This window comes from Rousettus aegyptiacus, unplaced genomic scaffold, assembly GCF_014176215.1.
Source record: "Rousettus aegyptiacus isolate mRouAeg1 unplaced genomic scaffold, mRouAeg1.p scaffold_m13_p_1, whole genome shotgun sequence".
In the NCBI taxonomy this organism is placed as follows: Eukaryota; Metazoa; Chordata; class Mammalia; order Chiroptera; family Pteropodidae; genus Rousettus; species Rousettus aegyptiacus.
Window position 1 is genome coordinate 74,637,515 of NW_023416284.1, and position 13,427 is coordinate 74,650,941.

Consider the following 13,427-nt stretch of genomic DNA (forward strand, 5'->3'; position numbering starts at 1 on the left):
GATAAAGCAATGCATAAGACATAGCCTCTATTCACATGACACTTGTAGGATATATTTTCTTTAAAAAAAAAACCATGTTGAAAACACTAAAATAACTTATAATACAAGACAACAAACAATTTAAAGCTAATTACATATAAAGACAGGACCTGTGAGAGTTCTGTGGAAAGAAAAACCGTACCACGTGGTGCGGTGAGATCATAGAGGCAGGGAACCGTGCCTGACCGGACATTAAAGAATGAATGACTGGCAGATCCTGAAGTTGATCTCCAAAGTCATTATCCCCTTCCTCATTGCTTCCAGATTCCTGATTTTGTTTGGAGGGCAATGTGTCCATTTCTGGCAAATAAATCATGTCCTATAACAATCCCATTGACTTTGCAATTAATAGATCTAGGAGTATTTTAAGGTCTAGTTTTGCCCACTCAAATTCTGAGAAATATTTTCTTGCCTTTTGTCCCACTTGTTTTCTTTCTGCTTGGATTCCTGACCTAGGAAGATAAGATTCTAAAAGCTTAATCAGCTTTCTAGTGAACATTATGTATAGAGACATCACCAAGACAATGAAAATTGTAGACTACAAGGATGAACAAGTCTAGGTCATTGGTGTCATTGTAGAACCATTTCGTCAGTCTTGGGACTGCTCATCTCCAAATTTTCTGGTATGTGAAATAACCATGCCTTTATTATTAAAAATACTTTAGTTGACAATTCCATTACTGATACAGGTGAATCAGGCATTCTAGCTAGTACAGCAAGACCTATTAGCATGTTTGGGGAACGATGGATAGACAAATTTGACTGGGCTGAACTGGAGGGCTCGATAAAGGGAATGAACATTGAGGTTTAATGAGAAAAGGCATGAGATTCACAAACAGATGGAAGTGGGATCTAATCCTGGCCTAGTCATTTATTATCTATATGACCATGGCAAGTTATTTCACTTTTTTTTCTAGTCTTCACACTTGTGAAATAAAAATATTTACATATAATTTGCAGTGTTATTGTATTAAAAACTTGTACATAGTAGGTGCTCAATAGGTAGTAGCATCATTATTGTTTGAAAAGAAGACTAAAAAGTTAGGTTGGAGCCAAAATGTGGAGACATTTGACTACCAGGTTAGAGAATTTGAATTCAATTTTATTAAGAACAGATAGTCTTTCAAGGTTTGTACTTGGCAACTATCAATTTTATATATATATATATATATATATATATATATATATACATATACATACACATATATGTACATATATACATATATATTTAGTTATTAATGTTAGCCAGATTAACCTATACCCTCACACTAAAGCTCTATTTACCTCAGTTCCTATTATGCAGTTCAAAATGTCCAGTTTTCAACAGAACTGCCAAAATTGGCATGAGGAGAAATAGATAATCTGAATAACCCTATTAAAGAAATTAAATTAATAATAAATAAGCTTCCAAAAACTAAAGCCCAAGTTCAGATTGTTTTCTGGTTAATCTATCCAAACATTTAAAAAAAAATTATACTAATTCTTTACAGTCCTGTCCAGGAAATAGAAGTAAAGGGAATACTTTCTTACTCATTCGATGAGGCCAACATTACTTTAATATGGAAACCAGATAAAGACAATACACAAAAGAAAAACTACAGACCAGTTTTTCTCATAAAAAATAGAAGCAACCAAAAACCCTCAATGAAATATTTGCAGGTCAGATCCAATGATATATAAAAATTATACATAAAGATCAAGTGGATGTATTCCAAGTATACCAGGATAGTTTAACATTTGAAAAATCAATTGGTGTAATCTACCATACAAATAGCTGAAGAAGAAAAATCATGTAATCATAATAATTGATTCGGAAAAAAACATTTCACAAAACCCAACATCCATTCATGGTAAAAACTTTCAGCAAACTAGGAGAGAGGGAAATTACCTCAACTGGTGAAGAAAACCTATAAAACACTATGTAGCATCATACCTACTATTGAAAGACTGAATTCTTTCTCCCAGAAATGAAAAACCACAAATATAGTCACTAGATCTTTGACCAATTCAATGGGGAAAGGATAATCGTTAACGAATGGTTCTGGAATAACTGGATGTCCATATACAAAAAAAAAAAAAAAAAAAAAAAAAAAAAAAATTCTATATATAGATTTTAAACTTTTCAAAAAAATTGACTTAAAATGGATCATAGACCTAAACACTAAATTATAAAACTTCTAGAAGAAAACAATAAAGAAAATCTAGGTGATCTTGGGTTTGGTGATGAATTTTGATATATAACTTCAAAATCACAACCCATGAGAGGAAAAAAACGATAAATTGAACTTAATTAAAATTAAAAACTTCTTAAAAAATAAAAAATATATAAAAATAAATTAACTTAAAATTTTTTAATAAAAATTAAAAAATAAATAAATAAAATTTAATACTTCTGCTCTGAAAAAGAAACCATTAAGAAAATGAAAAGACGGGTCACAATCTAGAGAATATATTTGCAAAGCAAATATATTGTGTCTGATAAAGTGCATGTATCTAAAATATACAAAGAGAACTTAAAACTCAACAGTAAGAAAAAAATCTAGTTTTAAAATAGCAAAAGATATGAACAGACGCCTCACCAAAGGACATATATAAAAATGCAAGTAAGCATATGAAAAAATGTCCAACATCATTTGTCATTAGAGAATTACAACTTAAAACAATGAGATACCACTACCCACCTATTAGAATGGCCAAAATTCAAAAAACTAATAAAGCCATAAAACCTATTGCTAGTGAGAATACAGAAAATAGAAGCATTGCTGGTGGGAATGGAAAAGATACAGCCACTTTGGAAGATAGTTTGGCAGTTTCTTATAAAGCCAAGAGTAATCTTACCATAAGATCCAGCAATCATACTCCTAAATAGTTACCCAATTGATTTGAAAACTCATGTCTGCACAAAAACTTTCACGTGACCTCCTTATGCAACTTTCTTCATAATCACTAACATTTGGAGGCAACCAAGATGCCCCTCAATAGGTGAATAGATAAACAAAATGTGCTGCATTCATGCAATGGTACACTCACTATTCTACAAGAAGAAATGAGCTATCAAGAATGGATGAATTTTAAATGCGTATTGCTGAGTGAAAGAAACCAGTCTAAAAAGAGTATATACTATATGATTGCAATTATATGGCAATCTGGAAAAGGCAAAATTACAGAGATGGTAAAAAAGATCAGTGGTTACCAGACGTTTGAGGGGAGGAGGGAGGATGGAATAGGTAAAACAATGGGGACATTTTAGGGTGGTAAAACTATTCTGTATGATACTATAATGGTGGATACATGAGATTAGGTATTTGTCAAAACTCAGAGAACTTTACAGCACAAAGAGTGAACCTTACTGTATGCATATCAAAAAATCATGTAAGGTATTGTGGGTTCCCAGGATGGAATGCAGAATGTGAATAAATAATATAATTGTATTACAAATTTCTGAAACAACCTCTCTGTAAAAGACAGGGGGGAAAGATGACTTATGTAGTAATTTAGAAAATATATGTTATTGAATAAATAAATAAACGAGGGAGAAGAGACAAATCTTCCACATAAAAAAACTTCCAAATAATTGAGGTAGATGTCTACCTTCAAAGAGATGGAACATAATGCCCCACTCCTTAACTGCAGGCTTCCTTCCACAGAGGACAATACAGAAAGGTGGGGAAGAGTAACTTTACGGTGGAGAAATCTGACAAACACCACCTCAGCTAATATCAACCATGGTAAGTCATGTTGACAGTATGTACAATGCAATGTGATGAAAATGGAGCTTTTTGTCTGTGGTCTTCCTTTTCAAAACCCATAACTCCAGTCTGATCATGAGAAAAGCTTCAAACAAATCCCAGTTGAGGGACATTGTATAATTACCTCAAAACTCTTAAAACCATCAAATTCTCCTTAAAATGACTTTCAAGTCTCCTTAACTGTCAAAAACAAGAATGGTCTGGAGACATGACAACTAAATAAATGTATCCTGGATGGGATCCTAGGACAGAAAAAAATTAGGGCAAAACTAAGGAAACTCAAAGTATGAACTTTAGTTAATAACGATATATCAATATTGGTTCATTAATTATAATGAGTGTATCATACTACTATTAAATATTAATAAGAGGGGAAACTGTGTGTGAGATATATGTGAACTCTCTCTAATAGTGTCTAAATTTTTCTGTAAATCTAAAGCTTTTCTAAAATGAAAAGTTGACAAAATATTTATTTAATGCTACTGGGAAGCATGGCATTAAGCTGTTCTCGGAGTCTCCATCCCAAATCAACAAAAAGCTGGAATCTAAGGACCAGAGTTTAGGGCAAGGGAGAGGCAGCCAGTCATGCAGAAATCAGCCTGAGGGGTGAAAAATATTATTTAAGTTATAGACATCATCGGTGGAAATATCACAGATAGCAAAACTAACAAAACTGGAGAGATGGATAAGAGAAGGTTATGTGAATTAAATATTTCCCTTCTTAAAGAGGGGAATCCAGAGCACTATGTAAAGAAGATATATTTTAAAATTTTTTAATAATTAAAAGGGAATACTTTTAGGGAGTATAGCTGGGTTTGGGAAAACTCTTATTTTTCACCTCGTAGCATCCTGAATTTAGCTGCTAAATGAGGATAATAGAGTTGCTGTGACGATGGACTGAGATAATGCACTTATTTAAGGCAGTTTACCCAGAGTGTGGCACTTGGTAAGTGCTCAATAAATCCCAGAAGAGATTGTCACTGCAGGGCGTCCATTAATGTACATTACAGGAAGAGGAAACTGGGTTCAAATTCCTTTGGAGTCTTCATTCATAAGCAAAATGTAACTTTAAAAGTGCAGGAAATGACTTTATTGCTCAACAGAGCATGTCACTTTACTTTTAGTACTGCTTAATGTATAGTATGTTATCATTTTGCAACCCAATGTTAAACAGTAATTGCCTGATGTACCAATGTCGAGTACTTTTACAGACCACAGGTTCTGGCCTCACATTTACCTGCATAATTGAAAATAAATGATGCCCGATAAATACTTAATTATTTCTGAATTTCACATTAAAATAATGTCATCATTATTTTAACATATTTTGATGAATAACTTGGCCACAGTAAACATTTTCCAAAACTTATACTGGCTTTGATGATCTGAGATTTTCAGTTTATGAGATCATTAATCATTGTAAATGTTATGTCTCTGTGCTAGAGAGTTCTTTTATACCCTTAGGGCTACGGTATGTTTATTGAACTTAAGTTAAAAAAGAAAATGATTTCTGCTCATGGCTATTCAAATTCTATTAAAAATAATTTCTAAACCAGCCATCATTTTTCCATCTCTTCATTAAATACAGGAAAATCGACCAGGCTGCTCTGCACATTTTTCACAGCCTGATATAGTGAGATGGTACTAAATCTACTGATGAAGACTCTTTCTCTTGGGTGAGATTGCTATTGAGGATGGGTGTCTCTCTTGTGATTCTGAACTCCAAGAGAGCACATCCATTTTTCTGGTAGAATCAGTACATAACACCGAATGTACCTTTTCTAAAATTTTAACCTTCATTGTGTATATATATCTCAGACACATTATAGGAAAAATTCGAAAATTTCTGTAACTTGTAGGAGCTCATGCAGCATCACCATGACTAATAACTATTGCGAGCATACATTTTACCAAAAGCTGTCCCTAAGCCTGCAATTGAAGCAAGTGGCAGAGGCAGAGACAAGAGGAAGGAATGTCAAAGCAAAGTAGGCTAATTCATACACCTGAACCTTGCAAAAGCTCAAGAATTGGAGGTAGGACAAGCTACCTTTGAAGATGCAGGTATGGAGTGGTTGAAAGTTGGCACAAAAAAAATGAGCCTCCCAGATCCTCTTGCCTCTTGCCCTGCCCTGCTGAATACCAAAGCTTTTTTCTTTGCATCAGAGAAAGCCTGTCCCAGAGACACCAGGAGCACCTGAGAGTGGAGGTGGGGAATCCTCCCGAAGGCAGTGGTATTAAATGACAGGCTCTATATTGAAAAGGGAGACAGCTATCTTCTTCCCCTTGCTCAGCTTCCAAAACATTGGCTCGATTTCCTCTGTGGGGAAACGCATTAACTTAAAAGAAAGACCCAGATAGAATGAGAATAGAGCATATGCCAGTAAAAGAGGAGAGCTGTCCCCAAAGGCCCTTCTGTTGATAAGTCCCAGTCATGCAGTTTCCAACTGACTTGTTTAGCTCCTCACTAAACTGAAAGGACAGCTAAGAATCAGATAATTGAGAGATGGTTTTCCATGAAATATAAAGACCGAAATAAACAGAAAAAATTAACTCAGAGGAAACAGTGCAGGGAGCAAAAGAACACATGAAAATTCTAGAATTAATATTATATTCTCATTAAAGTAAGAAAAGATGCCATGTTCATGAAATGAGAAGATAATACCATTTAAAGGAAGAAGAGAAACATTTAAAGAACAAGAAAGCACTCTAAGAAATTAAAATGACAAACATAATAAAATTAAAGAGAAGGGTTAATAGATAAAATTGAGGAAACTTCTCAGGAATTAGATCAAAAACAAGAGATGATACATAGGCGAGAACAAATAAGAAAATCAAACACTCAATCAAGAAGCTTCAAAAACTGACCAACAGGATTTCCAGAAGAGAAAAAAAAAAGGAGGAAAGGGTAGTTTGAACAGCCCCTCCCCCCAGCAAAAAAAAAAAAAAAAAAAAAGAGAAGAAAAAAAAAGACAAAAGCATTTCTAGAAATGAGGAACATGAATTTCTCTATGGAAAGTGCCTACTGGACATCTAGTACAATAAATGGAAAAAAAGTCATATAACAGTTTTCCACTGATATTTCAATACAGTATGAACAAAATTAAGACCCTAACGGTTTCCAAAAAAAATGAAAGAAAAAAAAGATCACATACAAACTGAGGGTATGCAAGGCAAACAAGCAATGAGGGAAAATAATTTCTAACTAAATTGTCAATCTAGCCTTAGGCTAGAATAAAGACATTTTCAGACATATAATTTCTTAAACTTTTTACCTCTATGCCGTTTTTTTTTTTTTTTCTGGAAACTGCTGGAGAATGTGCTTCATCAAAAAACTATAAACCAAGAAAAAGATGATATGCGATTCAAGAATAGAGAATTCCCAAGATGAAAAGATGTCCCTGGATGACAGCTGTGCAGAAAGCGACTAATCTAGGTAAGATTAGAACAATGCAGGGCTCCGGGATAGTAAACTGGCAGGTTATCTATCATGTTTGACAGGAAGGAAAGGTTTCTGACTAGTCAGAGACTCTGGATGATTCAGTTATAAGTACATGAAAGCTAAGAAAATTTTTAAATGAGGAAATTCCAGGGAACATTAAAAATTGTAGAAAAAGAAAATAATGGTGGTTACAGGGCTGAGAGTGAAAGAAATAGGGAGTTGTTGTTCAGTGGGCATACAATTTCAGTTATACAAGATAAATAACTTCTAGAGATCTGCTCTGCACCAAAGTGCCATAGTTAACAATTCAATATTATACACTTAATTATTTGTTAAGAGTGCAGAACTCATGTTAGGTGCTCTTACCACACACAAAAAAGAACGAGGGACAGAAGGAAACTTTTGGAGGTGATGGATATCTTTATTACCTTGATTGCAGTTATGGTTTCACAGGTATATACATATATTCAAACTCAGCAAATTGTATACATTAAATATGTCCAGTTTTTATATCAATTACATCTCAATAAGGTTGTTTTAAAAAAAAGAAAAAAAGAAAATGTATTAACAATATGTTATAACCTCAGCTGTGAACAATGTGACATAGTTATAATAAGCTAAGCACTAAATAGTGATTTTTTTCAAAACCTGTGATAACTATATTGGGAAGATGTAGAGAATAGAAATATGGGTATGTATGCATGTGTGTGTATGTGCAGTGGAGAGCATGTAGTAAGAAATGAAATCCTTATTTTCCACAACCTAAAATCAATAGCAGATGAATAAAACTGAAAAAAATTTAAGAAATGGTCATATGAGTACTGTTTTCAGAAATATGGAAGAGAAAAAAAAGCTTTTAGAGTGTAAATTACTTGCCCTTAGAGGCACCTGTCAGGATCACTTGTTCCTCATTAAGTGCCCTTCTACATTTAGCTTTTAACACCACAAACATGTATAACTTTGATAAAAATAGAATTTACTTTTCAAAAAAGTTATCAGTACTTTTGAAGAAGCAGTTTCCTTTGTAGTTGTGGTAAAAGCCAAATGTGATTGACTCAGGTGTATGAACGGGTGGTGAGAATGTGGGGGTAGGAGGACCCAATCACTGGAATGGAGGTCCGGGCACTAAAAGACCCAGGGCATTAGAGCAGCATCTTCCTGGATGTGAGAATGATTCCAGATACTGAGATCAGAATGGCATAGAGGATCCTACTCACCATGCAGGACAGTTGCCTCAAAAACTATTGCAACTATCCAGGAAAGGGTCTAAATTAGGGTGGTGCCTCTTGACAAAGATTCTCCTCGGCCTAACCTTAATTGGGCTACTCGGAGCCCTCTCCTCAACTCTGCCCAAACTCAGGCATCCCTCTCTGTCCTTGTAGAGTCCATTTTGAGTAAGAATCTTGCTAAATTAGTTTAGCAAAAATCCCGACCCTTGATATCTGACCACCCTTGATATCTTACCACCCTGGCCTGCCTTCAGCAAGATTTTTGTGAGACTAACAAAAATCCTCCTTGCCACTGATGTTCTTCCTTAGTACATCTGTTCCTTCAATGTATATCCACATTTGTCCTAGTTGGAGACAGTTGAGTCCAATCTCTCTCTCCCACTACAAGACCCCATTACAATGATCCCTTCACCCATTGTGATGGCTCCTCTTGAATAAAATCTACTCTACCATTCTTTAACAAATGTCATGGATTTTTTTTTCTTTAACAGTTAAATAATATATTTTTCTTTAAAAAGATGAGGGGAAAGATAGATGTGAGAGTCTCCAAATTCTGATCATTTGTCACACATGTACTGACCTCTCACCTCAACACCCTCTTCCTTTTCCTAATGACAACTGTTTGCTTGTGAGTGGTAAAGTTCTTAGTGTTTATTTTATGGATACGTTTTCAGTACTTGGATGCTTCGATCTTGCTTCTCCAGAATAAATTAGAATGTTGAATAATTCCCGTGTTTATTCTAGGTCTTCATTACATATTTTTGTAGCTAGGCATAACTTCTAGGAACAAAATAACCTCTGTCTAACTGCCTTTTTTTTTTTTTTTTTTTTTTTTTGCCTATAATCTGACAAAATAAGTTGACTGATATTAAGCGGCAAGGAAGTATAGGGTGAAAAGCAGACTTGGACTTCAGAGACTTTCATTAGAACTTAGTTCTGGCACTTACCCTGTGAGCCATTTCTTGGAGTGTCAACTTTACTGTCTGTTAAATAAGGCAGTTGGACTGTGACCTGTAAAATCTTTCCAACCCTAACAGTTGATGATCAAAACTTTAAATCTGGTATACATTTTTCAAAATTTGGAACATTGGGTTTCATTGTTTGGAAGTTTCATAGGCTCAAAATCAATAGGTAATTTATTCTGTTTTGGAAACTCCTTCTGCACATAGATATTCCGTCATGTGTAATGTGAAGATTGATGCCGATGCAGGGGTTAGAGGAATGGTTCAAGTCTGTTATTTCATAAAACTTTGACAAGAATTAAAATGTTTAAATTGGAAACCTGTTCCTTCCCTCCTTTGCATTTTGACATTCTACTTGGAGCTACTGCTTAATTATGACTTTATTCTCCACTGTCTTTTGAAATCGTGCACTGGTTCAGTGATTTACATCTGTAGTCAGAATCTATATTGTGACTATTTTGTCAATTCTGTAGTGAAAAATTTCACAAAATGGTTTCCATACAACACAGATTTTACAACCTATTAGTAGTTGTTTTGAGAAAAAGTTTCATGGTTACATAAGTTTGAAAAAATATTGAATTAAACCACTAAAAGGATTTCTTTAAATGTCTGCACATCTTTCTATGCTGATGCTTAATGGCAATCTCTAAGATGAAGATACAGTATGCACATCTTCTTAAACGTACAGGCAGAAAGTCTTCCCTTCTTGGGCCATCTACTTGGACATGTTCTATGTCATTTATTTTGAAACAATTTCTTTAATAAGATATTGTTTTTCAATGCCATGATTGTCTTTATATTTTTAATGAAATCTGATACTAATGAATATCATGTCAGAGAGTCAAAGAATATTTTTATATTATGTATAATAGGTAGTCGATAATATGAGTTAAAGTAATAAATTTTGAAGTGTTTTATCAAGAAAATCTGACAAGGTTGTATTTGGAATATAAAAACATAAGTAAAGAAGAGGATTATATAATCAACAGTGCAATCTTCCTCCCCAGTTCCAGAACAGAATTTAGTATGTGATCTCCTAGTGCTACTTCACTCCATCCTCCACTCTAGCAGCAGAAAAATGCCACAAAATTGTGGTACATTTTGCTCCCTTTCAACTGGTGATCAGAGTTAGTCAAATTATGGTCTGGAAATAATTTTTTAATTCTTAAAATTCTAACCAAAAATAAAAATTGTAATGACAATAAATTTAACTATAGAAATACATAGTTCTAGCTGAAATATCTTGAAAAATCACCTCAAATAGAAGCAATGTCAACAACCAATTTATCACATGACTAAGAAGGATCTCTATTGCTTAGTAATGATGAATCCTGTAAAAGAGGAATAATTACCTCTAAGGACAAGCAGCTAACTCTCTTATTCTATGAGAAATCATAAATGTAGTTGTTAAGAGGTCACGTGAATATTTTTAAACCATACTTAAATGCATAATTACCAAATGTCAGAAAACTAATGTTCTCTTTCATAAATCTTTTTCATAAAATGTGAAGACTTGGTGTGCGTGTGTGTGTGTGTGTGTACGCACATGCACGAGCACATGCATGCAGAGGTATGGAGGAGGGCAGTGAGAAACACTAGGTTCTTCTATAAATGACGTTAAGGAAATCAGAGAAAATGGAGTAAAAAAGGAAGAGTGTGAGAGGTTTTTGGCTCAGCACACAACAAAAGCAGACGTTCATTTATTGACTAATGATGTCATTTAGCATTAAAATAACATTTCATAGCTAGTGTTTTTATTCATTTAAAATTCCATGTTAGAAGATAAGCTTTCTTATCTACACGTACAAACAATAAAAACCTTAATTCTAAACTATTGAGAAGAAATTTGAAACATTAAGCTAGCTCTTAGAATTATCTGACAGCCTCATATACATTTATTGAGACCATTCATGATTGACTCAACCAAATTAGAATTGTATTGGCAAGAATTAGAGGGAGACGTTAAGCTTAGAATTAGACACATAATGTTTTACTTAAGAATAATGCTTATTAATAACTTAAAATTCTATAAAGATTATAGGTTGTATTACATGAGCTGATAGAAGCTCTGTATATATTCCACTTGCCACTCAAGGGATTGAAAAATCTAAAAATGGGAGTGTACTTAGAGAAAGCTCTAGAATAGCATGAAAACCGAGAACATACAGTGAACTGTAAGGAGGAACACACAACATGGAAGAGATTTTAAGAAGGGAGGTAATGGTCAGACAATAAACAAGAAACTATTCTGGCCAAGCAGACTCACTCTGAAGAATAAACTGAGGAGTGAACTAATTACTAGACTAAGAGTAAAATGGAGCTGTCTGAAGTGAAGCGCTCAAGAAGATCTAATAAAGATTGAGGCAAAAGAATATGGAGTCTTAAGGGAAATGACAAGTAGTTCTAACATGATTTGGAAGATAATCAGAGAGCTTGTTAAACAACTTAAGCAAGAGAATAATACTGTGTTTCAGGTGAGTGGGCAAGAAACCCAACTGGTATTTTGAAAGTATGAGGCTAAAGTCAAGTGCATCATTTACAGGTTTAAAATACCATGATTTCACAAAAGATTTAGATTTCTTTCTTCTCTGAGATTATAGAAAGCACCTCAGGAGATAAAAGTTTGTTTGCCACTTCATTTTATTCTTGTAATAAAAGTTGAATTCCAACCTTAAGATTTACTGAAGATTTAGACAGGTGTAGACTCCTAGGATTCTACCTCCCTCACAGCATACCTGCTGAGACACGACTGGAACACTCTCTCTTGAAAAACCTCCAGTGAAAGGGAAGTTAGTTCTCACAGAATAATGCATTCCAAATCTTTGGAAAATGAAAAAAAAATTAATTCAGGCAAAGATCATCACTGGATGCTAAGATCATCAGGTAGAAATTGTTAGGGAAGATGATATTTGCCTGATGCCAAAGTATCGCCCCACAGATTACTTGCTAATTGTAAAGGGGAAACAGAGAAGCCTGGAGGTCACCATCCTGAATGAGACAGTGATGGGCAACTTTTCATTCATGTCTCCTGATGTGATGCAATACTAAATACATAGCATCATCTAAGAAAACTTCTTGCCCCAAATCTGAATCCAATCACATGTCTAGACCTACCTTTCAGTTCATGGAAAATACAAGCGATAGAGTTAAACACCACTGTGAAGAAACAGTCAGGCAAATCCAGAATGTGGGATATTGTACAAGATAACTGGCCTGCTTTCTTTAAGAAGTCAATGTCATGGGAAAAACCAGGTGTAGTGCCTATTCCAGAATAAAAGAAAATAAAACACATAACAACCAAGTACAATGCATGAAGCTTGACTAGATCCTGGTTTGTGTTTTAAATTATTAAAGATATTTTGAGAACAAGTACAAAAATTTGAGATTGCACATTAAACGATACTAGGAAAATAATTTTAATTGTCTTAGATATAATATTTTAGTTAAATTGGAGAATGTCTTATTTTTAGAGAAGATAGAAAAAACAAAGTGAAATGCTGACTCTAAGTGGTAACTGTACCAGTAAGAATTATATGATTCTCTCAACTTCTTTATGTATTTGAAAATCATAAAAAATCTTTAAAAAATCTTTAAGTAAACTAATCTGAAATCTGCTTCCATTTGTGTTCATCTAATCATCCTACTTCCACCTCCTTTCTCTTAGCTCCAGTGACCACATATTCTCCAGCTTCCATTCCTCACTTTCCACCTGCTCTGGCAGATGCAATGCAATCCCTTTGCCAGCTTCTCTACTGGTCAAACTGGTTACAGACTCAGAGAGCTTAGCCTTGGCGCTCTGCTCTCTCCTCTGCAACTCCCGATGCTTCAGTGGCTATTAAAACATTAGAGATTCCCAAATGTATGTCTTCATATCAACATTTATCTGAGGTAAATGGGTCTGAACATAAAAACTTTCTTACCTAAAGCATCACTCTTCATGGGAAAACCAAGATCTAAAACGATCTGCTAAATCAGAACTTACTCTTTTCTCTGACGAAATCCTAACCAT